The sequence below is a fragment of the Grammomys surdaster genome, unplaced genomic scaffold, assembly GCF_004785775.1.
Source record: "Grammomys surdaster isolate TR1022 unplaced genomic scaffold, NIH_TR_1.0 188, whole genome shotgun sequence".
Lineage (NCBI taxonomy): Eukaryota > Metazoa > Chordata > Mammalia > Rodentia > Muridae > Grammomys > Grammomys surdaster.
Genome location: NW_021604633.1, coordinates 15595741 through 15619472, shown reverse-complemented (window position 1 = coordinate 15619472; position 23732 = coordinate 15595741). Strand labels below are relative to the sequence as shown.

The 23732-nt window shown below is 39.0% G+C and overlaps 2 protein-coding genes across 9 annotated transcripts in view; one reads left to right on the top strand and one right to left on the bottom strand.

Annotated features, from left to right (window-relative positions):
- Immp2l (inner mitochondrial membrane peptidase subunit 2) overlaps positions 1 to 23732 on the bottom strand; it is a 796480-nt gene that overhangs the window by 350108 nt on the left and 422640 nt on the right. The window lies entirely within an intron of this gene.
- Lrrn3 (leucine rich repeat neuronal 3) overlaps positions 5352 to 23732 on the top strand; it is a 32582-nt gene continuing 14201 nt past the window's right edge. For 2 of the 3 annotated variants that reach the window (XM_028768875.1, XM_028768876.1), the window contains exon 1: positions 5352 to 5833. The gene's annotated coding sequence lies outside the window, so the exon portion shown is untranslated. The remainder of the gene's footprint in view (positions 5834 to 23732) is intronic. The other variant, XM_028768877.1, reaches the window with a different exon arrangement.

Genomic DNA, 23732 nt, shown 5'->3' with positions numbered 1-23732 from the left:
CACAACTACCTGCTGTATTTAACCATATTTTATAACTCAGGATCATGCTATGTACACAGAAGGAACATGCTTTCAGCCCTTGACGTGACAACAGCTTGGCGCTTTGTTCTAATAATATTTTAAGCACAGCTAATGAAAAAGTCAGTCTTCTGACGAAAAAGAACTAAGACAGGCAGATATAGAAGAAGAAAACTTTTAAACCTAAATGAAAACAAAAGCAGAAAGGTAAGAGACAGGATTAGAGAACAAAGCAAGAAGAAAGGATTTGTTTCCCTGATGACTTCCCTGGTTTGCGTTATAAACCTACCTGAGCGACAAATGGACTTCTTTTCTTAAAATGAAGTGAAAAACTTCACTGAAAATAACAGCTAAGTAAAGACCTCATTTTTTTTATCTGTCCCCTACCTGTCTCTGGTCTGTTTGTTGTGTGAGTCTAAACCTATGTCTGCTGAATGCTCTCTTGTGTTGTCTGTCCCTGTTTTTTGTTTTGTTTTGCTTTGCTTTTTTTTTGTTTGTTTGTTTTGTTTTTAAACAGATCAGAAATTATCACATGGGGAGGAAAAAAAAATCTCAGGTTTTACGTGTGATTCTACAAGCTAAAACTCATTAGAGAAGGAAAAAGAAAACTAATCCAACATGATTTAGACCAACACTGAAACAACTGATGAATGTTCCATGTTAACCATGTTTCCAAACAGAGAACATACCTTTCAGTGTTAGTCTACAATGGACCAAATCACTGGAGACTTTCTTAAACATGGGTCAGTCGGCTATTATCAGCCACTTATTCATGCGTATGTAGCCCTCTGGATGTATGAGTGCATATTTCTGACTAGGCGCCTGCATCTCTTTTAGCTTTATTTCTCAAATCCTGATACTCATAGAATCCCATCACCAACACTGGACAATACAAAACCATCCACTGTCTAATGTATAAAATTCATTCCTTTTGTAAAATAGTAATTTAGTTTTGGCTTCCCCTGTGACTGACTACATTGAATTGGTTGACAAAGCTATCAATCAAGCATTCATTCATTTTACAAATGAATATTGAGTACCCTGTGCAGTGGAAAGAACACTGGTTGTGTAACCAGACAGAACTTAGTTTAAATTTTGGCTCCATCATTTAATAGTTTGGAGACACTGGACAAATGAAGACTTTTTGCCCATGTTTTTATATTGTCTAGTGGGGATAAAGATATCTGTCTTTTCTGAAGATATAAGGTTTAAACTTGTAAAACAAACCCAGATACACTAGCATTCAACAACCGTTTTCTTCATTTTACTCTCTTATGGAGGGAGATTAAAGATGTAATAAAACATATGCCCACCTTTCTGAGAATATTACAAACTACAATGGAAAAAAAGGGAAATTTATAGAAATAATTGAGAACAGAAGTGCTAAGTTTTTTGTTTTTTTTTTTTTTTTAAGAAATAAAGGACATCTGTGTGTCTAGAAGAGGTCTTAGCAACTAGTGAATCCCTGATGAAGTAACTTGCTCAGGAACAGGCAGACAGAAAGTCAGGGAATGGAACACAGGGAGAAAAGAGCATTGCAAGCCAGGGGGAATCGGCAGCAGAACGATGATGACGCTGACGCACAATGGGGAGGAGAGCACTAAGGAGAACAGCAGCACGCATGCCCGGTCATGGCACAAGGCTGAGCGACAGAAACCAAGTCCAGACTTCAGTCTTAACTGCATTTTTGGAAGAATTGCTGAGGCTCCTTGTAGACATCAGCTATTTTAATCCCCAGAAGAATCCTAGGAGGAAAATGATATGCCAAGATGCTACTTAAGCTACACTCCATGGATGACACTTCACAGAGAAGATTCTTCACACAATGCCTAGGTCACTGATCAGCGAGCAGGTAAGGACTCAGCCAGCCACTCGGCCCTGACTCTACAGGCTGCTCACTGTCCTGACTACTTCTCTTAAAGGAAAATACACAGGCAGAGAAATAAATCCTAGGATGGAACGGCTGCAAAGATGTCTCCAATTAACTCCGGCTACTAAACCCACCAAATGTAAATCCTAAGCGACTCTTACACAGTGATGAAGGCAGGACTAATCAAGCACAATTTAAGGATTAATTGTTCATTCACACATTTTCCTTTCCTGCAGGTCATTTTAATTATATGAAATACTCATGTGATGACTGCTATAATACAGATACACGATATAGGTAAAATGTAGAATCGTTATGTAGGGAGTTTGCGATGTGCAGTTCCTATCACTATGAACATACTGTAAATGAGATACAGAGAGAAAGAAGGGGAGGAAAAGAAGCAGGAGAGAACACGCAAGAAGGAGCAAAGAGAAAAGGCACATTTGTCAATCATCTACTAGATGACAGGGTGACGGCCCGAGAAGCTCAGGAATCGAGACACTCTACCTCTGGCTCTCTGTGAGCAGCTATGTGTTAAACACGTCTCTTGCCTTTCTACAACACAACCTTCCCAATGCTCGGGCCCTGTAATGTGGTTCCTCGTGCTGTGGTAACCCCCTAACGTGAAGTTATTTTGTTGCTACTTCGTAACTGTAACTTCGCTACTGTTATGAATTATAATGTAAATATCTAATATCTAGGATATTGAACATGGGACCCCTGTGTCATGTAACTGCCAAGGGGGTCATAATCCACAAGTTGAGAACAGTTTTTCTAGAACATTCAAATTCCATGATATTATGGTTGTTTTCTGATTACCACAAGCAATTTTAGGGCATCTAATCCTCTTAAATTCTTAGCAATCTACACAGGAATATCCTGATATGGTGCTTCATCATAGAGAGGATATGTAATAATATTACACTGAATGACTGTCTTCCCTGGTATGTTAAGAAACCCCTAACACACTTTGACTCCATGCTGATGATAATTTTGTAGTAGAAACCTACAGCCCGAGACAGTTCACATCTTCTTCATTTATGGCCAGAGTTATCCCTCCCCTCTAATAAAAACTCATTTTTAATGCCCCATGATATTACACTTAAAGACAAGTACAATATATTTCTGATCTATCATGAACCTACATTCAAAGAGCAATCACATGTCTTACATTTGAAAATACAGTAGACATTTGATAAAAAAAATTTTTTCTAGGAAATTATTATAAATAAGGCAGTTTTTGAAATAGTATTCAATCCTAATTAATTGTAAAAACCCTTTTTTTGAATGTATGAATAGTTTGAATTTAAGTACTACAAGTTATTAATAGTTTTATCTCATAAATGATTTTTTTTAAATTTCCTGTCATTACAGACAGTTGTGAGCTGCCATGTGGGTGCTGGGAATTGAAGCCAAGTCCTCTGGAAGAGCAGTTAGTGTTCTTAACCAGTTGAACCATCTCTCTAGCCTCCTGTTAGTTTTCTTTTTAAAAGTTATTTTTTTATCATGTTTGAGCCTCACAACTTATCTTCATTATGAGAGCATATTGAAATCAATACATTATAATAATCAACAGACTACTGAATTTGTTGATTATATAATGAATAACATTCAAAATAAAGTGCTTAAGAAATCAGCATAACATAAAAGGAATTTTTTCAAAAAGTTACAATTATAGCACAATTCTTGGTGTATATGCTCCAAAAATATTTCAAATGAATATGAAAATTCAGTACGTTTCTAGTGAAGAAAGCAAAATTAGCGGACTATTAAGTCATATGAGATGCACTCCAGTGTAACAGCCCAACACTCATCATCCTCCCACACCTCTGAGTGGACGTTCAAGTACCTGTAAGAGTCTGGTAAGAGGATAACACTCAGAAGTAGGTGTCATTTGGCCAATGAAGAAGCCACTTTTGTTTAGCATTCCTGTGTATCGAAAAGATTAGAGTTATCAATTATATATTAAAATAACAATATTCTGAGGAACACCTACAATACCAGCATTCAAAGTGCCTAGGCAGAAGGTAAAGGCCCCTGACTCTGTCAACAAATTAATCAATACAACAAATACCTAAAGCATTCATAGATTTTGTTTGTTTGTTTGTTGAAAAGGAAATGACATGAAAGTGTTTGACAGTCAAAAGACAATGTTAGTGAGGTTAAACTTCCAGGCATATGGTCATGATGTAGAACACTGGTTTAAGTCACTTCAATAAACACCTTAAGAAACAATTAGGTGCTAATGCTTTTGCTTTCTGTTGTTATTCCCCCTCCCCCAGTAATCTAATAAATGCCATTTCCTTTTCCTCCACTAGAGGGCAGTCTAGCAAAGCAAGGGCTGGACTCAGATAAGGCAGCTTTGGACCTGTTGAAAATTGATCCCATGTTCCACTCTTCTCAGGAAGCCTCTTCAGTATACTGTTGGTAAAACATGCCTTTACATTCTTCTACTTGTCACAGTCATTCTGGAGCTGAACACACGATGATGCTGGCATGGTTTCTAGTTTAAATATTCAAAATGTTTTACATATAATTCCTATGAAAACATTTTTTTCTAGTTAAGTAGCCATTCAGAGTTGATAGCTTTAAGTACAAAAAGAGATAATTTTAAGTATTCAGTCTATTGTAGAGAAAAGCATCCCTGAGTAATAAATCATGCATCTGAAACACATACACAGGCATGCATACAAACGCGTACAGGCACAAGCAATGCCACATACAACACCTAGCCAATGTGTGGTATCAGATTTATTATACCCTGTATAGAGAAGTGGTTATAATTGAAAAAGTTTATTTTGTAAATGCTTCTCCTTACACACCATTGTTGTGAGTTTTGGAGAAGCAAATATGTGTTGTAATTTAAAAATCTGCTCAGTGCAGATAAGAAATGTCATTGTAAAACCTAAACAAACAAGAAAAAAAAACCACACACAAAAAGCATCAACAAGAAAAAAAGGAAGGGAGGGAGAGAAGTCAGGAGGGAGGGAGGGGGAGAGAGAGAGAGGAGGGGGGGGAGAGAGAGACTATTAACTGCATGCACATAGGCTGGTTTAAGTAGGATCTGTAGGGAATCCAACAACAGACAGGAGAAGCTGCAGGCTGCTCTCCTTATATGTAAAGCCACTGCTGAACTTCACAGGCAGGAGTCAGAGTCGCTATCAGGTATTTTTAATATTCAGGAAATCCTTGTTCATAAGTGTTTCCTGTCTGTTCTCAGAGGAAAAGAAAAAAAAAAAGAACCCAAAATCAAAATAAAACAAAAAAACTCACAGTTTCTCCAAATGACTGATAACATCCCAAATGGGAAAACTTGTTGAAAATCGCTGCACACTGCTCCAAAAGAAAAAAAGAAAAGAGGAAAGAAAATGATTCGAAGGAAAAATATGCAAGCCTGTTTCATTTATTTGTACCCTAAGCAGCGCTGTCATAGGACAGACAGGCTGCTTCAGCCAACCAGGCTGGAGCAGCTGCGAGTGCTACATCTTGGCAGTCTGAAGCGATTGGCTCCTCTCTGGGGAGTGGAGGGTGTTCAGTTATTAATGACCGCTGAGCAGGCAGCACCATGTCAGTGTGACAACTGATCTGGTGAGCGATGCACCACTAACCACCATGGAAACGAGGAGAAATACAGCCAGCTACCAGGATCTCTCTCCACTGGATTGAGAGCCTCAGCCTGCTGCTGCCAGAGAGAGTTCCAGTCAAAAGAAGGAATCCTAGCTGCAGGCTCCTGCCTTCCTTTATATTTTAGAAAAAAGAGAGCGAGAGAGATACCATTGCTTGCATGTGTGCATATCTATAGTATATAATTGTGTATACTTTATTACACATTCATATGCACCTATTTATCCTGGGGCAAGAAGACAGCCATGTGATTATCTCAACCAAGGAACTGAGCAAGCAGGGGCACCGGAGGAGGGCTATCCCTGCATCTGCTAAGGCAAGGTAAGTTTAAAATATACCTATCTATTTAAATGTTCTCTCTTTCGTGTTTTTGTTGGTGCCCGAGTTTTTACACATCAATTCTCCTTTGATGCTTCCCCCTTGTCTGAATTCTAAGGGCATTTTTTTCTTTGCATTTCACTTTTGAGTGAACATGCAAACCCCGCTGGCTCTGCGTGTGCCTAGCTGTGTTCGTGGGATTCTCAAGCAGGCATTTTACTAGCCTGAATGCCCATCAGAGGATGTGAGTGGGAGAGAAAAAGCAGTGCCGGGGGAGGAGAGAGAGGAGGGAGAGAGAAGAGAACAGAACGACCAAGAGAGAAGCCGGGAGAGAGAGGAAGGAGACCCGGAGGCTGGGAGAAAAGGCAGCCAGAGAGAGGGGAGAAGGAAAGAGAAACAGAGAGGGAGATGGAAAAATCGGGGTCCTTTCTCCCCCTACGGTTCTTGTAATGAAAAGCAGATCACTCATGTTTCTCTGTTCGGAAGCCAATGAGGCGTTGTTTTCCCCCGTGCCCCAGGGGATGGAGATTAAGGTGAACACTGTTGTGTGTCAGGAGTGAAGGGCACCAGGCAGAGTAGCAGAATGAGCATATCACAAACAGTTATTGAATTTCTGCCAGGCTACATCTTACCGATTGTGGTAAATGATTTCCCTTTAATAACATCCCATCCTCTCACTGCTCTGAAGGGACAGTGCAAGCGGCTGCTTGCTAATGCAGCCTAAGGAGCAACCATGCTAGGTAAAAGGATCCTATGAACCAGAAGAGTTCTAATCGCCTTTGGTAATTAACAGGATCGCAGTAGGATGGCTTCAGAGTGCACTTCCTATTTATGAAGACTGTTTGCTCAAACAGACTATCATATTCCCTTTGCTCTCACTGAGCGGGGTGACTTAACTCGGCTCTAATTTATTCATTTTTAACAATATGTCCTTGTTTCGGTGCCTCTAATTTTAGTGAAAGCAGGCTATGACCATGAGTGAGAGTCTTCCTAGTTCAGCGAAAAGGAGACGGTGTGACAAATGGAAAAATAAGTACAAATTTAAAATACTTATCAGGAAAACAGTGTGCCCTGCTACAACAAATACTACTTATGCCCCCAGTTCCTCTTCTTCGGTTCCAGAAGCAACGCCTTTGAGACAGAATTACTGTCAGTCAACTCAGAGCATCCATGTAGTGATGATTCATGGAATACTCTGTGGACCGATTTTTACTTCCAATCTTGTAAGGGAAAGCCAGCTACTTAGAATATGCTTTCAAAGCGACACCACCAATTGAGGATGGCTGGGGAAACCTTCACTGCCCCGGCTAATGGGTCCCGTGGAGACATTAAAACAAACCCAGCGTTTATGTCTCATCGGCTGGAGCTACCTCCTCTCTACTCTTAGTTCAACTCACAGTTACTGGAGTCAGCTTTGAAAGTGGGTGCTATTCCTTTCCCAAATTGTGATTTCAGACTTACTGGTTTCCTAGTCTATAACAGATGCCAGGACAGAAAGACAATAAGCAGCCACTTAGATCCTGCCACCTTCCTATCAACGTGTCAAAAAAAAAAAAAGAGCCAGTTTACAATGTGTAATGTAAGGAGTCAATTAATTCCAGTGACCTTTGTAAACGACGACAATAAAGCAGTCTGACAATCTGCCGCTGCCTTCGATTTCCCCCTCTGTGAAATGAACAAGTTTCAGGAAAGGGTTCCTGCTCGGAGTGAAAAATGAAAGGAGCTGAAGCATTAGCTAGCAATATTGGCAGCCTGGCTCGCGCTGCCTCCAACGCCACATGCAATCTATACAAAAAACACAGTGATTTATTACTGGGAGGAAAGCTGTTGCATTTGCTTCTCTCCTATTCATTAGAAGTGCTGCTGTTGCGACAGATTGGATCCGTTATTTTGAGGTAGCACCTAACTTCCTGAGCGAGAGGGAGGGCTGCCAGTAGAAGCCCGGCTCCTCATCTCAAAGCCTGTAATGGAGCACTGAGCACTGCAGTGTGGATGTCAGCTTTTGCCCAGACCCATTCCTGGGAAAGTTTTCATACCAGACACAGACACATACATCCTTAAATCTTACCCAGCCTAATTTTAAATCACAACCAATAACAGCTAAGAAGAGAGGATTCGCTCTTTAACCTTAGAGATGTTCTTGTACGTATTTTGTATACCAGCAGTACCCCTTTGAATCGGAAAAATACTGGCACTCCAGGCCCTGGGTGGTGTCGGGAAGTACCAGTGAGTTTGGTGTATGGTAACCCACCCATGCTGGGTGATGGACACAGAGGCATGTCCGGGAGATTTGGCCACCCATGCTCTCCGCAGTTATGAAACAGAATTGGAAATGATAGCTTTGTGGCAAGGCAAGCCGCAAAGGGCCATCTTTCCAGGGTGCTGCTTGTTTGTAACAGGCGAAGTGATAAGTTAGAATGCTGGTGGCTAGGTGGAATTTTTCATTGATGGCTGTAGTTGTTGCTGCTGTTAATGGTTTAGTAAAGTGTATCACCTGCTTTCTAGGGCAGCAGTTTAGGGATGAGGAAAAGGTAATCAATTATGAAACACTAATGTATTTACTGATTCTTTGTCCCCAGATCGGTTTGAAGTTGCAATTTTCCCTTACTCTTAGGTTTACCTCTCTCTGGTGTAAAATTACTGTTGAACTGTTGAACGTAACATCGGTGCCCACCACAAGCTAAGGCAGTGGATCAGAAAGCTTTGTAACCAAAGGAATATTTGAACTGAAATGTTAGTGCTAAGCTGGTGGACCTGAAGTTCATTAAAAGGAAGCTACAAGCATTGTCAAAAGTGAGCCCAGACTTCAAACCTAAGTAACTGTGCCCCAAAGAATAACTGAATGAAAAGTATATGGTTCTAACCTGTCTTGAGAAACAATGTCTACATATATAGCCTACATGGCTTTAGTTTTGAGTGCTGAACTATTTACGAGTTGCTTCTTTGATATATGAAAATAAACATAGTAATAAACACTAAACACATCTATAAAGCTTATGTACATTGTCAACACAGAGCTCTCATACTCCCTATACAAGGAACACTTAGGAAAACTTCACTGGGTACAATCTGTACACAGGACAACATAGAATCCTACCCCTCATGTAAAGTGTGTCTAGGAGGCAAACATGACATCTAATCCTGTGGTCATGATGTAAAATGAAATAAAATTCCAGTATGAAAAAGTAGATGTCACCAGTGGATGAGAAAGATAATGTGGAAAATAAATAAAAATGTTTCCTTTTATTTGACAGAAGGAATACAGAATCTCCAAAGATACTCTTTGGAAGTCAGTCAATACAGGATTAGTGAGGGAGACGTAACAGTCACCTCAAATCTTCGTGAAGTTCAGTATCTAGCTACCTGGTCACTTACTATATTTGAATAAATGTGAATTTTGTACGCCCCTGTTTGCTATCATATTCATTCATCTTTAGACCACGAAGAAAGCCTATTTTCTTTCTAAAGAGACCATTACATATTTTACACAATTACACAGCCTCAGCACAGGAGAATAAAACATGGTATCTTCATAGGCTAACAGCATATTAGAATAAAAAGCAATTCTTCCAATATGTTCATTTGATATGTGAAGAGGACCAAAGAGTTTAACACTTTTATTAGTATAATGAAATAAAATGTCATTAGATCTTAAATTTGCTCAGCTATTTACTAGAGAGTTCTAGAGAGGAAACCCTTTGTATGTTCATTCCATTATTCAAAGTTGGCTGCCCCTGACTCAGAGAAAGATGCAGACTATACACCATTTAAAAAGTGTTTATCAAGATAATAAAGTACTATAGAAACAGAAGTCACCATCTAATAACAGTGAATATTTCAAGTGCATAACACAGAGACATTTCAAACCCTGGTTCCCATTACTATACAGTCCATTACACTCTAAGGTGAGTCATACAGTTCAGAGTGTTCCCCAGCTGTTCAAAATCTTAGGAAGAACTCACGCACCCTTGGCCTAGAGATGCAGTTGTTAATTGGAAGCTGTACATTTTCCTAAGAATCAACATTATTTTTGTCTCAAATATTTCAAGACACATAAGATTGCCCTCTCCCCACTCACTGTTGGTTCTCACACCCCACACCTAGCCTGTAGGTGCCAGCAGAAAATAATTTGCCTCCTCGTCCCAATTGTGACTACTGTTTTTTTATTTTTGGAGTGACAGCCCTTATAAGCAATGCCATTTCTCTACTTTTACAGCTCAGAGGGTTCTTTTCCTTTTGTAAAATTTCTATCTGTTTCTAAAATGTTCTCCAAAGTTTAATTTACATAATAGTAACTAACAGTCCTGGAAACTTTGGGGAAATCAAAAAGGATGTTAAAAATGCATAGCAACACAGTGATGGTGGATATTTTTTACTCACAAACCATCTTTTCATCATCGCCCCTCTCGGCAACCTGGAAGGCCAAGCACGGTAGTTCTCCTAAGTGAGTTCTTGTTAGGGAAGAGGGAGTGTTGACATGAGTAAAGCCAAAGTTTTGGGTGAGCAGGTGGCAGGAGAGCAGTACTCCCTGCCAAGTCTCAAACTCAGGAAGCCACCTTTCTTTGTGCTAACTCCCTCTCTGGACCTGAGCCTCCCTAGGCTTATGTCTTCCACATGGTGTCAATATAGATCTCCATTGATTTCTGCAAACTAAAACCTACATTGCTTAATTGACATTACAGTTTAGAAGGGCCCTGCCTGTGTTAAATAGGAAAAACAACCACTAGGACTGATGATGAATGCCTGGGTGTGGGGTCACCCAGCAGAGCTTCCACATCCTATTAAGGGCTATGTCACTTGGAGAAAACGGACATTTCCCCATATGGTAGGAGGTGGATGAAACTGAGAAAATGGTTAGAATTTGATCAAAGCACATGACATGCCTGTACTATGTAATTTTTAAAAATGTATCAATCTTTAGAAAGAAATACTCTAAGGCATTCTCCCACCTCTTCTGATTGTCTGACATTCGATGAACGGTAGGGGTCTCAAAAACCGCATGCAATGGGGTGATATGTTACTCAGGGGCTTCTCTTGGTTACCAAAGTTTAAGAAGTAAGTTGTCGGGTCTCTAGAAGATCCACCATCGTGAACACCAGTGAAGGTAAACAGAGAAGCTACTCCTTGGGTATCTCCTTCCTGGTTAGTCAGCCACAAGGAGGAACTGACACACAATTCAGAGACGCTACTACTAACGATAAGGGTATAAACTGCTAAGTTTGCAAAATGGTGAAGTTAAAAAGCCAGCAAACTTAGCTGACAAAACGTGTCTTAGTCTGAAAGCCTAAGTGATATTGTTTTGAACTTTTAAAAGTAATTTTGTTTTTCAAATGAATGAAATTATTCCAAATTTAAAAAGGCAAAATAACCAAATCAACCAACCACTACCACCACCACCACCACCAAACAACAACAAAGCAATGAGAACCACACATGTGCTGTCAAGTTGTACTTCTAGCAAGTAAGGTATCCCATAGCTCAGAGCAGCTCCATTCAGGGAGATTCGGTCTTCAGGAACTTTTGCCTGTCCATACCACGCAAGCCCATGAAGGCAGTAAAGGTTTTGTGTCAGTACTTAGTGCCCTTTTTCCAGAGGCTGAAACCATTAGGACCAATGTCCCCATGGAACCAGGAAGGGAAGTGGTATTTTTCTGCTTGTACAAAGCAAGGACTCCAGGACCCAGCACAGACATGCTCCCAGGACTATCCTCACAAGTGTGCCAGAGTGAGGCAAGGGCACAAAAAGCCTCAGATTCACAGCAATTTTGAGTAATGAAAATGCAGAATGTTTTGACTATAGAAAATATATAAGAGGCTTCATAAACCATAGTAAAAAAAAAAGGTGAATTTAGGCTTATACATTTCCCTAAAACTATTAAACTAATAAAGAAATTCAAATTATTTCAGTAGATGCAAACCTTAAAACATTTTTCTATAATTCACTACAGTTTCATGACAAAAAATTGAGGCATTTATATTACACTGTCAACAAACTTGTAAGTTTACTTTGGTTAAGAAAATAAAAAAAATTAAAATAGGTATCGAAACCCGACATATATTGTCACCAAATGATTCATATTTGTCCTTATAACTTTAGAATATTCATTTTCCTTACACTACATTCATATGCCTAAGAATCTCAGCCTAGCAGAGCTTCCTAACAGTGCTTATGGGCTTTACTTCATTCTATTTTTATCAAAAGTCAGTCTCAGAAACACCGAGTACTAAATATGTTCGGCAGAGTATTCAACACCTGCAGGACGCAGGGGAGCACAGTGACCTTTGCTGAAATTTCAGTGGTTGCTGGAAATCACTTCCATATACAGCTAGGAAGATGGTTTTCTAATTCTTGCGAAGGGCAAAGGGGTGATGGTCTTACACTGCAGGTGCCTAAGGCACTGAGAACGAAAGTATAGAGTAAGGAAAGGGTCTACTTTACAATGCTTCATCACCAAAGAGGAAGGGCAGTAAGAAGGAAAGAGACCATCATGTGAGCAACTGACATGGGACAGAAATATATTCAAAGCACACACAGACCTGGAGAGCTCTGCCTGGAGTGTTTTTTTGCATAGAAAAAAAATATATAAAATGTCATTATAAGATATGAGCTTAGACTGTATTCATCCAACAAGTCAATTTTCTGTGTGAATACCTGAATGTATTCACGTCCCAAACAGATCATTTATATTTGTTCCTCTGACTGCAGCTTATCATGCACACGTTTGTTACGCGCACTATAGCTGCTCAAAGACTGACACAGGAGATGCTCAGCAACCTCTTTGTAAATCAGGGAGCCTGTTGCCAAACCATTTCTTTGTTTTTAAGGAGCAAGAAAATTCCACTTTCCTATCAATGTCCCATTTTTCGTTTACATTAGGTTGTTCCTGCACAAAATGGTCAAAGAAATGAAGAATTAAAATAAATAGTATGGCATAAATTATGTGACCAGAAAAACTTGGAAGTTCAAACCACACTACCTGTCTTAGAAAGTACTCTTTTGACTCCGGCAATGGTAGTGATGTTAGCAATTCTCTTTTATCCATTGTGTGCTAAACATTGCGGCTGAGTCCTTACTTAGTGCTCACAAGAGCCACATGAAGTACTATTACGAATTCCATGTTATAAAGAGTAAAACAAGGCCCAGAAGAGAAAAGCAATATAGCAATTAAAGACAGAACAGGAAAAGGAGTGTAAGTAAGTGTGGCTCTACAAGACATGCAATTTCTGTCACACACATCAATCCTGCCTCCCAAGGATGCAGCTAGTCTGACTCGCATCCTGGATTCAGGTTGCTCAGCAAACTATGCCTTTCATCATTCCATACCACACTCACGCGAAGAAGCTTTTTGCTACACTCATCTGTTCATATGTTCTTTTTTTTCCTTCTGAGTAGGGTAGTGCTTTACTTATCTATAGTTAAGTGCCGATATGCATTAGATTGCCTAAACTGAATCTTATAATTCAGTTCACAAAGGACAAGTGGACTTCAGCTCATAAGATACCTCCCTTCACATTTTATAAGTAGGATTCAACATGCATCATCACCTAAAGTCACACAGCATAACAATGGCACTAAGGAGAAAATGCAAATCTTAGCTCACATGCCTCCAATTTAAATATAGAGTTATAATAATCCCACGAAGCATCTAAGCTTGATCTGTTGACACTCTTTCTTCATGCATTCTCTTTTAATCAAGAAAATAGAAAATGTCTGAATAACACCACTGAAGCAAGACCATCAATTTTCAGGGAAACTCATTGATCCTGTCAAGTATCAATAACTTTCCAGCTCTATAGAGTTAATTGATGGAATCTGTCATTTGGTTTTTCAAAGTGAACTCTAAGCCAAGCCTAAAACTTCATCAGAAACCATCTATGCTGGTTCTTGGTAAAGCTTTTGAGTTCTTCACTATGTCCCCCCACCAAAGGCTAGCAGCAGGGGAATTCTTCAACTTCTATGTCCTAGACACAAAAGCTAAATGAGAAATTAATGTCAGACTGTTCTCAAGTAGAGCTTGTACAGTGAGGAAAAGCACTTGTCACCAAGCTTGACAACCTGAATTCCATCCATAAAACCCACTTGGTAGAAGGAAGAGAACTGACCCTCCTGATTTGGTTTTTTTTTTCAACTGAGGCTTCCTGCAGTGACTACACATATAATGTCTTAACAACATGGAAATGTATTTTAGATCATGACTAGTCAGACAAACGAAAAAAGAAATTCAAGTATCTAAAATGTTCAGTTCTGAAACAACAAAAAGATAATCTAATGCAACATTATCACCCAACTAAAAGTCCATGAAGGACATATATATGTTAAAATTATTATACTTCGTTGTCCTTATCTTTGTGCCTCAGTGTGCATACAAGTGTGCCGCACACATGAGGTTAGGGGCAAGGCTGTTGGACTCAGTTCTCTCCTTTGAGCACACGGCTTTCAAGTTTGAGAGCAAGCTTCTCTACCCCAACCACAAGCCATCTTGCCTGCTCAAGATGAACAATTTTTAATTAAAAACTTTTAATAGCATATGTCCAGCTACTTCTTATAGTTACTTATAACAATGAATGAAGAAGGGAAGGGAGGGAGAGAGGGGCTTGCCAGCACTGATTCAACACAGCATGGCCTGAACCCTGGCTAAGTTCTGTATTCACCTCATCTGTTCATGAGGAAGCTGAGGTGCCACGTGAATAAACAACTTTCCAAATGTATTCAGTGGCAAAGGGCCTGACTCCCACCTTTTAAATTGATGGCAAAACCCACACTATGAAGAAGAAAGCTATTGTTCCATGCCAACGACAATTTTAGAAAAAGGCTAGTGTTTCTTCAATGGGAAGCACTTTTCACAGACATTCCCATCAATGAGCTCACAGTTTTCGGTTCATCTACAAAGACCTTATACAATATTTAGTCAGTCTTTGTCATTTGCCACATGGGATAACTTGAGAGTACATCCCTATTTCATGAATAACGAACACTTAGTATAGGTCAAGAAATTAAAAATTTCCACTTAAATATATTTATTAATATATAAAACCAGACAAGTAATACACTAAAAGAATCACGGTTGAATTGCAGAGTGACTTATGAACTTCTAAGATTTCTATCACATTTTAGAGAACAGAAGTTGCATTTAAAATAACTTAAGATTTCTTGACCATAAATATCTTACAAATTGCATAAGAGGACAATGTTCCTAACTTATCATTTTACTCCCAAGCTACGACTCAGTTTAGAAAGTACTGCCAATTTTCTATTATTTTTCTATACTTTGAATATCTGGAAAAGACGAAAAAAAAAACAGTTCTAAGTTTAAATATGTTCCATAATTTCCCCTATCGAGAATGAGAACTCTTTTCCTGGGCCAGGAGAAAGTCTTTTCCCACACTGTGCTAGAGGCACTAGTGCATGCAGCTGTAAACATCACTTAGGCATGAGACTTGCCATTACACACCTTTATGTCTAACTATGTAACAGCATACTGCCTGTGTTCATACTTGGTAGTAACTTCTACGTATCTTTGAAGGCAGAGATACTCTAAGACAGGATACTTGGCCATTCATTGAAAAATGGTATTTCACTTTGATAATAAAGCATGGACACACTCACTCACATGGATAATTAGTGGCATATGTATCACAGCAAATAGACTTGAGTATTTTTATCCACACTGATCTGTATCACACTTCTTTGATAACTTTATTAAAATGCAGAATTTTATTAACACTGAGAGTAAGACCCCTGAAGCTATAGTGAATTTCTGCAAAAAAAAAAAAAAACCCGAAAACCAAGAAAACCTTAAGCATTAAATAGCTAAATATTAGCCTTTGCTGTTCTATTGTCTGCCAAGTAAAGATTTTTTAAAATGTTTTTTAATATTTTTATTTATTTTTTTAAATCAAATCATAATTTTTACTTAGTCACACAGGGGTTATAAACACAAAAAGGCAGGACGTGGGGAAGAGAATGACACTGGAGCGTGGGTATTCAGGGGGAGTACAGATATCTTTCAGAACATGGTATTGGCTGGGTGAAGGTTCAGAGGACAGGTCACTATGACTCTGCCTATGATTCACTTGTCCTTATCTAAGTTGGTATTATCCGCCAAGGCTACCTATTTACAAGGTCTGTGACACTCAGGCTGGTAAATTTCCATAAAGCTGCCTGTTTATAATAACTTATAGCCTTCTGTTTCAATATTTTTCCACAGAGACCAAAAACTTGGTGTTACTACACATGTATGACAGGCCTATTGCTGATTTTAGGCCTATGGCTGATTTTAGGCCTTCAGTGTATAAGCAGGGCTGCCCCTGACATCTCCTCCCTTCTCTAAGTATAGAGGGGCTGTGGTGATTCTGATCTTAAGAAGGCTGGGATAGAGGCCTGACCTCCAGTATTTGAAGGGGACTTTGTAATGGCTCTGGTCCCCCTACTGTTGTCCAGTGAGGCATGAAGGCCATACCTATCCTGATGTCTTTTTCCTGGAGAGAGGATACTTTTGACATCAACCCCTATGCAGTCAGGCTTGTCCCTCAGGGAACCCAGAGAGATATTTTAACTTTTATTTATATTCCCTTGCAGTGCTTAGCCTCGCAGCCTAAGCAAGAATTCAGATCACCAGTCAGAGGGGGTTCTGGGTGGCCCCTCTCTGCTTGGTCTAGGGGTGGAAGTCCCCTCTTTTAGAGGTGAGTGGACTCTTTTAGTTGGGTGGAGATGGATTTGGGGAATACCCTGGATAGAGTAACAACCTCATCTTGAGTTTCGTGGTCCTCCATAGCTAAATTATGATAATGTATCTGAATAGGTTTTGCTACCAAGTTATTTATCTGTTGTTTCACAAAGTTAGTCAGTCTATTTACTAACCAAGTAAAGATTTTAATCTGTGAAAATTGCTTTAATTTATACAGAATATGCATATAATAGGTATATGATGTTATATTTTCCCCAAAACATAGATTTTTGAGTGTGACTAAATGAATTGCAGGTCTAGCTATAAGAGACCTGATTGATACATCCCAGCAAGTGAATTTAGTCAACTTGTAGCAAGACAAGACAGTGGTTAACATGGTCTAGCTCTGTTCTCCCTAGTCTAGAAAACAAGCCACTCATCTTTCTTGCCTCTCAGAGGAAGTCTACCAGGAGCTGGATGCCACATCCTTAGAAGGAACATCTAAAATGGAAAACATTCACCTTTGTCTGTGTTTTTGTGTATCCTGCATTTCATATATTGTATCACAGCCCAAGTATAATTCTACTGAGCGCTACCAAATTGCCACCAAACTGAGGAGTGAATTCTATACTGTCTGGAGATTTGATTCCAAAAGTCATTAAATACAGACCCAGCACTCATATAACAAAATCCACAAACTGCAATAGACTAGACAGACATTAAACTACTTGCTCAAAGTGACTATATTATTTAAAGAAACAACTGGAATCCCCAAAACCAGGGGATTCAACACTTGCCTATCAAGCACTGCACCAGACGTAAGGATGAAATTTCACAAAGTATAGATTATATTCTCTCTTTACTGAGCTCTACAGAGAAACTCAGTAGGACATCTCCATGAAATATCCCTTCCCTGTGCACTCTCACCCGCTGGAGTCTGGCAGATGCTTACACGACAGCACAGTCACTTTTTATGATGTCTCTTTAGACTAGCATTTTATTGGCAGTAACACATTATTCTGCATTGAGCTTATTAACATTCCAAGTTTTGGGTTTTGAATTTGTGTCTCAATATGATTTTAGGAGTGAAGATATGGTGACAGAAGTGGCAGGGGAAAAGCTACTTGAATGGCATTTGCCCCTGACTTCCAGAAGTTTTTGTCTTTTTAAAACAGGAAAGGAAGACAAAGGACTGAAAAATTACTTTATGAAAGCTCACACATAAATGATGCAACCAAAGAAACAACAGAGATTTCACATTTCTATAAAGAAAACCTAAAAGAAAATTTCTCTGTGACACTAAGAGGATTTTCTATACCTGTTGGAAATTACAGCTCAAATCCAAAGCCTTACATTACCTTGCTATACCCAGTACAAGGCTTCAAAGCACACACCCTATAACAACAATGTTGGTGATAAGTATCATTGCAGTTTTCAAACTTTAGTCAAAACCAACCTGTAAGTTTTTCCCAAAAGAAAGCACAGGTGGGGATATTGACTTAAGACTCTGGCTACAATATTTTCTAAATTGCTAACGCTAACATGGTCTGTAAGAGTACCCAAGGTCTGTTCGTCACTGGAACTTCACAGGGATGGGTTTCCTCCTCCTCCATTTGTCCCCTCATCAGCATTTCATGGAAATACTAAAAAAAGAGCAACACTCACATCAATATTAACAGCTTCTATAAGACTTTGTTTTCTCCAGCACAACAAACAATATCTGCGCATATCCAACATCTCAAAAAAAAAAAAAAACCCTGAAACAACTTCTTGGATATTTATCATTGATAATTGAATTTTATAGCCCAGCTCCTGAACTAGCAAGCACACACACACACACACACACACACACACACTTTCAAATGTACCTAAACACTGGATACTTTTAAGACATCTGCAGACCATTAAGGGTTATACAATCTTGCCATGCTGAGTTGTGACTGGTATCCAATTACTATTGTCTTTTAACAGACAATAGTACTACACCAGAGTGTACCAGACTGTAATAGTTATTTACATAGAAATAACTATAAATCATCAGACTACACCAGACTTTAATAGTTATTTACACAGAAATAATAAGGGAAAAAGTCTGCCAGGCAAGTCAATTCTTCAGGCTTTTCTGGCAATCAGAGGCAAATGCCATCCAAGCTGCTCTCTCTTTGAGCTGCCATTTGTCACCACATCTTCATCACTAAGCCGAATGTGAGGTATAATGGATTCCAACAGAGTAGCAATATCATGGAAATAATGTTATTTTGATAATGATTGTCAGTTGTGATGACCTCGTGCTTCTGGATGAATTTGTACTGAGACTTTCTCTATTTAACTTTTGCAGTATTTCTATAAGACAAGTATGATTAGTACTCATCCTTTAACAGTTAAGGAGATAGTGACATATAATGGCAGGAAAACCAGGGTCTGTGTTTGACTCCTAAACTACTAGACTAGTTCTACTGAATACCATTCTGAGAGCACAGGAGAGCAAAGGAGAAGAAGAAGAGAATTGCATGTACCATTGGGTGAGCACAGAACAAAGTGAGGCACAGAGAAGCAATATCCATTCATCAAAGACGTGTTTGTGAAAAAAGCAGCATCACTCTCAGACCTGTATCTATCTCTAGGGTCAGATTTACATCCATGCAATCATTTGGAAAGTCCAATTTGCTAGAGAAGTGGCCCTGTGCCCAGGGATCGCCTTCTTCCTATCTGCATGGATTTGAGCCGTTTGTTTGGTTTTTGTTTTCAGAAGTGCAATTATAAAACCTCAGCTGGAGATGAAACAATAGTTATATAATTTTATTTCTTCAGTTGCCTTTATGTCCTGATTCCATTGCCATAGCTTTGCAAAGCAGAAGTCAATATTATCTTAGAGATTGACCATGTATCCTCTTATTTTGATGTTATGTTAAGCAATGCCCTCACTTCTGTTGCTTGATTCTAGTTTATATTTTTCTATTTAGTAAGCTTATGCTATCACCGTATCATTTATAAGAAAGGATGGGAGGGGATAAGTGAAATTACTGCGTACAGTTGACAGCAGTCATGAGAAAGCATGTTCTATAACAGAAAAGTCTCCCCAGTACTCCATTACTTAGTCTGTCCTTTTTCTGGTTTTAGGAGTAAGTCCAAAAGATAGACTTGAAATAAAAGGAAGTGCAAGACTGTCAGAAGGGACGATTACAAGGAAAGCATAGGGACGAGACATTTGTGGATTCCTAGTAAACTGTGTTTCATTTATTCCAGCTTTAAATTTGTATAGAAATAACCAGGTTCTTAATCCATTAGAGCATGCACAAAATTGATTCAAAACATGAAGGTCGTAACTTCTCAGACATTTCAATGACTAAGAAAACAAACGTGTGTGTGTGTGTGTGTGTGTGTGTCTGTGTGTGTGTGTGTGTGAGAGAGAGAGAGAGAGAGAGAGAGAGAGAGAGAGAGAGAGAGAGAGATGGAGACAGCCTTATACATGTAAAAGGAAAGGAGAGGGGGAACGGAAGTTGAATATATGAATATAAAGCCCAGTGCAATATGTGGCCCACCTGGCTACCTGGCTAGACTGCACAGAGCAGAGGAGAACCTATGACAGGAATTTCCAGACCAGAGATAAGCCCACTTCTGCAGCATAGGTCTCACTGAGAGAAAAATATGTTTCAATCCATGTAGATTATAAAAAAATACTCACTTAAAAGAACTTTAAGTTGAATCTTCCTCATAAACTTAAGAATTAATATACCTATATGCTGAACAAAAATATGTTTCTATCCATGTAGATTATAAAAAATTACTCACTTAAAAGAACTATAAGTTGAATCTTCCTCATAAACTTAAGAATTAATATGCCAATATGCTGAAGAATTGTATGCAGATGTCAAATAACCTAACTTTTGCAATAACAGAAAAACATCTTATCTGACATCTAGCTATTCCAGTTAACATCGTATATGAAACTCAGAAATTATACAACGGAAGAATGAAATATTGATACATGATGGCATATTGAAAGTGCGTGAGAATGAGGCGCCTGTACAAATGCACACAAATTGACCGATTGAGGCTGCACACGTTACAGCTTCCATGAGAACACAATTCATTGACTGACAATTTGCATCAGGTTCGCTTGCTTATTCTGCAAATCACAAAAATGGGTTGCTGTGGCAACTGCCACATGCTATTTAGCTTGCTGTTGGGAAATGTCTCTTGGAGTACCTTTTAAGAAACAAATACAACATGCTTTGTATTGTTCCTCCCAACCTAGAGAAACAAATCTCCTGACAGGAGGCCTACTTTTTTTCAAGCTTTAAAAATTGGACTGCTTTTGTCATCTTCATCTATATTATCTGTAACACATATTTATTGGCAAGGGGAAAAGAAAAATATCCATCAAAATGCTACTTGCCTGTGTGAATGGAACTTGATTTAGATGCTGCCTATACCATACCCACTTTTATGTTTTTTTGATTTTATATTAATTCCAGCAGTACACATGTACAACACTCCCAACAAGAGTCTATGGCTCAATTCTTGGGGTTTTTCTTTGTTTGTTAGCTTTGTTTTGTTTTGAGACAGGGTTTTTCTATATAGCCCTGGCTCCCTGGAACTCGCTCTGTAGACCAGGCTGGCCTTGAACTCAGAAATCCACCTGCCTCTGCCTCCCAAGATCTGGGATTAAAGGCTTGCGCCACCATTGCCCAGCTATGGTTCAATTCTTAATGTTCCAGCAAAAGCAAGTTCATTTGCCTAGATCAGAAACATGGACAAGTAAGATACCATTAGTATTCTGAGAAGCATTCTTGACCTCAAAATTACTCTTTCTTTTTCATAAGCAGGCTACACAGGACCTTATGACATGTCACACCAGTGTTAGCACACAGCAAGGCAAGCAGCTTAGTGTCTTTAATGCTAAGTAAATTACAGTACTTATCTCTAACCTACTTCGCACATGGAAGCCCAAAACTAGGAGGCGACATATCTAAAACTGTTCAGGCCTCTGTACTAGTTTTCCTGCATGCTTTTGTTTGTTTTATTTTATATTTTCTTGTCCATCTGTCTGATGCAAGATCTTTTTTTTTCTTTTATTTTTTATTGGATATTTTATTTACATTTCATATGTTGTCCCCTTACCCCATCCCCCACCCACCCGGGAACCCCCCATCCCCTTACCCCTCCTCCTTCTTCTCCGTGGATGTAACCCCCACCTTATAAAACCCTGGGAAGATGCTCTCCACTTGGCTTCCAAGAGCTGGGATTGCAGGCCTCCACTCCCACATGTGGGCCTATTCTACCAACCCATTGACAATTGTGACAACTTTTTTTGACCTCTTCAGATGCTAGTCTGACAAGCACAGATGTTTCTTTTTTCTCCACTACCACTGCTGCAGGGAGTTTGTTGATGACTCCCAAGCAGGAGTGCTGGGGAGATCATATTTACAGTTACAGATGTGACAGGGCAAAGATGAGCAAAATACATCTGCTAGAAGACACCTGGGCATTATAAATAATGCTGTAATAACGAGAATTAAAGTGGGTGCGAAAAAAATAATTCACATGCTGGGTATAGTTGTAAATTGCACTTACAGACCTGCAGAGATGGATACCTGGATTGTATGGTGATTGTTGTGGACTGGGCCATTGTTTCAGACAAAAGAAGTGGACTCAACACATAAATGGATTTCCCCCCCACTTTTCCTTGGGTAACAATAAAGAACAATCAATTTAAAAATAATTGGAGAAATTTGTGTTTTGCTCAGACGAGTAAAAGAAAACATTCATTCAATAGTACCACACAGAATCATTTGCTTAATAGCATTTCTAATATGTTATGCATTTATTCAATCTACTTCCTTCTATATTAAAATGCAAAAACAATTACTCTGGATGTAAGTCCTAGAAAACAATCAAAGTTTCTATTAAATCAGAGAAGAGACAGTTAAGCTGAAATGTGATTTGCAGATGCTCATGAATAGACAATACTTGGAATTTCTCTCACTTGAATTTGAAAAGAAGAGTTACTAGACGCAAGGACTCTTTTTCTTCTTCCTCTTCCTTTTCTCCTTTGCCTCCCCTTTCTACTTTAATAAGCCAGAGTTTGAAGAGGCACTTTATTTGATGTTTAATTCAAACTATGTAATTATGCAAAACTGTTTTATGCTATATATAAGCCCTGTAACAGGTACAAACTCCCTTTCAATACTTTATTATAAATCGTTTACATTCGATTGATCATTCAGAAGAATATTTACATTTCAACTTTCTTGCTTCTTTAACTCTTAAAAAGAAACTAGGTAGTTGTGTGAGTGTGTGCATGTGTGTGTGTGTGTTTGTGTGTGTGTGTGTGTGTGTGTACAATATGCTCACACTAAGCATATTTGAGAAAAGGCAACTAAACATAAGGCAATGAATAAAAGAATCCATGCATGGATAACAAGCATTTTTTATTTCAGTGTCTGAATGGAATTTTGAAAATCCGCATGCTTTAATTGGGGTGCTGCTGCAGCAATAATCTTAAATACAAGATTCAATAAACGTGTTTTCATGCTCTGATTAAATGTCAAGGCCACAGATTTGTTATTTCAGATCTAGTGAGCAATAATTTCACTGGATAATAATGAACTCCCAAAGATGTATTTGAAGCACTCAGCCTGTTACAAAGCTCTGATTCCTCACACTAATTTCAACTCTGCTGAAAGTATTACTGCACCTAGGACACAAAGCACATACTTTGAAGTACACTTTACTCATGACCTGTGTGCAGTGTCAGCTGATTGAACACCCACAATATTTGCATAACCCTACCCATAGGAGATGACATTTGAACTTGCATACATTTTTTTTCCTTCACACAGAATACGTACATTTCATTAGCCGAGTGTTCTTCACTGAAGTTCACCATCTTAAGTGTCACTTTCCGGAAATTCCTCTCTAAGCCAAGCTTCACTAAAGATGCAGCCTCACAGGTTGTCAGTGTACCAATTATTTTCCATTTGATCGCTATTGGCTGGAGTAAGCCAGGTCTGGCCTCCAGCCACATCAGGCCAGTCTTCTAGAGAGCCCTCATCACTTACACTCAATTAGCTGTGGAGTTGTTATTACTTTGTTGTTGCTACAGCACTTTCCATTATTTTGTAAAAATATTTTAGCACTTAAAGACATTAAGAGCATATTATGTCGCAATTTACATGGTTGCCTGTGTTGTCAAACTACAGAGGCCAGTTTAAGAACCTGCATGCCTTACG